The sequence below is a fragment of the Monodon monoceros genome, unplaced genomic scaffold, assembly GCF_005190385.1.
Source record: "Monodon monoceros isolate NGI ecotype Baffin Bay Population unplaced genomic scaffold, NGI_Narwhal_1 Super_Scaffold_16, whole genome shotgun sequence".
Lineage (NCBI taxonomy): Eukaryota > Metazoa > Chordata > Mammalia > Artiodactyla > Monodontidae > Monodon > Monodon monoceros.
The window spans coordinates 8823726-8826685 of NW_021703772.1; the positions used below are offsets into that span (position 1 = coordinate 8823726).

General features: G+C 55.3%; 1 long non-coding RNA gene across 1 annotated transcript; it reads right to left on the reverse strand.

Annotated features, from left to right (window-relative positions):
• Window positions 1-984: 984 nt before the first annotated feature.
• On the reverse strand, window positions 985-2675 carry LOC114897164. Its single transcript, XR_003794019.1, has 2 exons — window positions 2128-2675; window positions 985-1768 (listed from the first exon to the last, which is right to left on the reverse strand). It is a non-coding gene; the product is annotated as an uncharacterized LOC114897164 (long non-coding RNA).
• Between the last annotated feature and the right edge of the window lie 285 nt (window positions 2676-2960).

The following is a 2960-nucleotide window of genomic DNA, read 5'->3' on the forward strand; positions in this document are numbered from 1 at the left end:
GAGCCTGGAGGGACCCCAGAGTGGACACAGAGGAGCGTGTTACCCCCCGTGGCCTGATGGACTGATCCCAAGGAGGGGCAGCCACCAGGTGACACAGGTCAGACCCCCAGATGGATGGATGAGAACTGGCTGTAGGGATGGGGGCTTCCTGGAGCGCTGGCGGGCCCACCAGGCTCTCCCTGAGCCCAGGAGGTGCCCAACTCACGAAGCTCCAAGAGGCCCAGGGGCCCGCTGGCAGGGGCACCAGGCTTCTGGGATGGTTTGCACGATGGCCCAAAGGAGGGGCGATGATGGGAGGAGGTGACTGGGCGGGAAAGATGTAGGGACAGGTGAGCAGGTTGCCCAGATGGCTGGAGGCCAGAGGGGGGCCAGAAGTGCGGTTCAGGACAAAGGAGGAGTGAGGAGCAGGGAGGAAGGCCAGGCAGCAAGGGAAGAGGGCGGGGGGAGGGGGACTGGTGGCGGAGGGGACTGGTGGGGAGGGGGACTGGCAGGGGAGGGGACTGGCGGGGCAGAGGGACTGGCGGGGCAGGGGGAGCAGGGGACTCCAGGGGATCAGTGGAGGCAGTGGGCCTTGCAGGCTCCAAAGTTAGGAGAGGGCCTGCTGCTGAGAGCTGGGAGCCTGGCTGGGTGAGGGGGAGAAGGAGGGCCAGGCCGAGGGCCGAGAGCAGGGGCCTGCAGCAGGCAGGGGTAGAGGGGAGCAGGTAAGGGGGAAGAGGCAAGGGAAGGCGGAGTGGAAGGCGACGGGCTGGGGACAGCAGAATAACATTAGGGCTGCTTTTTCTTCATTGTTTCCAATGAACAAGGTGAGAGTCTGACCCTGGACTTCTGTCTGCCTCTGTTTCCCCAGACCTTAGGATCAGATAATTCTAGAGAGAGAGAGTAAGATGACCGGAGGCCGTGCTTGCAGCACAGCTGTGCCCATAGTAGAGATGAGGAAACAGAGGCCTGGAAGGAGACCATCAGAGGCAGTGTTTGGACTCGAACAAAGTGTGCTTTTTTTTTTGCAGGAGGCTGGGAAGTGATGGGATCAGGGAATGGGATGAGGAGTCCTGGACCAGGATGGAGGGTGGGCCTGAGCAAGGATCCAGGCTGCAGATGCATCCGGGCTGGAAGACGTGGACCTGGAGACTTTCGGCCCCACGTGGAGACTGTCCTGGTGATTAACACTGTCTCGAGTTCAGAACTTTGAGAATGTTGTTTAATCCGAAGCTTCTGTGCTTTCATCTTATAAATATTCATACCCATGTTCTTTTCATTTAGAAGAGGTGTAGATCCAATTATTTTAATGAACACTGAAAACTTTTCCTTCCGTAATAGCTTTCCCTTCATATAACACTATATGTGTTATGTAACAGAAGTTAAGTTCCTTTACAGAAATCTCTGTAAAGATCATATCATACATAAATTAAGGTTTCTGGTCACCTTAGATTATAGAACAGGTATCCATCCAATTTGTAAGTGTCTACCTTCAAAACCAATAAGCAGGGAATGAAGTTTTGTTCTTGTAACATCCCCTAACATTTTTCTATGCCCTACGGACACCCCTCATAAACAGCGGTGACAACTTGATGGGGCAGGTTCCCCGCGGAGACAGGTGAGGTGGGCTAGAGTTGGGAGGTGAGTTTCTCTAAGCAGCAGAAACACCTTGCGGAAGTTGGTTGGGTGCAGACCGTGCCGTTGTGAGGACAAGGGGTCCGAGGTTCATGCTCGATGAGCCAGGTTTTCTCTCTGACGTTGGAGGCAAAGGCATCCGTGGATGGTGGGGATCCTGGGGAGGGCAGAAGGAGATACGGGAGAGGCTGGGGTGGGTCTGATCTCGCACCAGGAAGGGGTGCTGGTGCTCCAAGACCACCGTTTTGAGTGGCTCCCTTTGCCTCTTGGAGCGTTTTCCGCTGGCTCAGTGGCCTGGGGGTGGAGTGCAGCAGGGGTGGGGACTGACCCGGGCTGGGGATGAACTGGGCAGTGGAGAGGCAGGGGGTGCAGCGGGTGGAGGGAGGGCTCGAGGGAGAGGGGAGCTTTCAGGGGCTGTGGGGTTGGGGGTGCCCAGGGGCGGGAGGCACGAAGAGGAGGAGGTCGCATTGTGAGAGCAGCACGTGCAAATTAAAAGGCGGTGAGGGTAGCAGTTACCTTGGAGCCTCTGGAGCCAGGCAGGTGTGGTTTGCACTGCATCTCAGCTTCTTAATAACTGGGTCATCTTGGGTGCGCTGTTTAACCTCTCGTGTCTCTGTTGCCACACCCATGAATTGGAGGTGCTCATGGGCCCTGCCTCGTGGGGCTTTGCGAGGATGCCGTGAGGTGGTGCAGGTGTGCACTGAGCGCCAGGCCCAGCAGGTACAAACCTGGACTCGCGGCTTGATGACCAGGTCCAGCTGTGCTCCTGGCGCACATGTGGGGCCATGACTCGACCTTGCTGCACCTCAGTCTCCTCGTCTGTAAATGAGGCTAATAATAGTATACGCCTCACGGTTTGTTTGGAGAATGGACTGATTTTATTTATAAGGGCGTAGCCCACGGACTGATCCTCAGGACTGCCTGTGTAAATGGCGGACGATGCTGTCCTGGCATTGCTGAGGTCTCCTGGGGTGGGGGGGTGTCCAGGGATGGAGACTGAGCTACGAGCGGGGAGTGACTGGGAAGATATTTGATGACAATAAAGAGCAGATGTGGAGGCACCACAGCTGCGGGCAACAGGCTCTGGGGACAAAGCGTTTCTGTATGAAAATAGGAGGGTCAGCTTCACTCTTACAGGGACCTGTCAGGCCCTCGGTATTGGAGAAGCTTTTTTAATCCTCCAACTCAGGATTAAAAATTTTTTTAATCAAAATGAATTCAAAGATTTCCAGGAAGGAAATGAACACCATGCTAACTCCAGCTGTAGAGGGGTGAAGATGTACTCGTTATTAATCACTGCAAGACAATTCATGGGAACAAAAGGACATACCATTATACCCCAATTGACA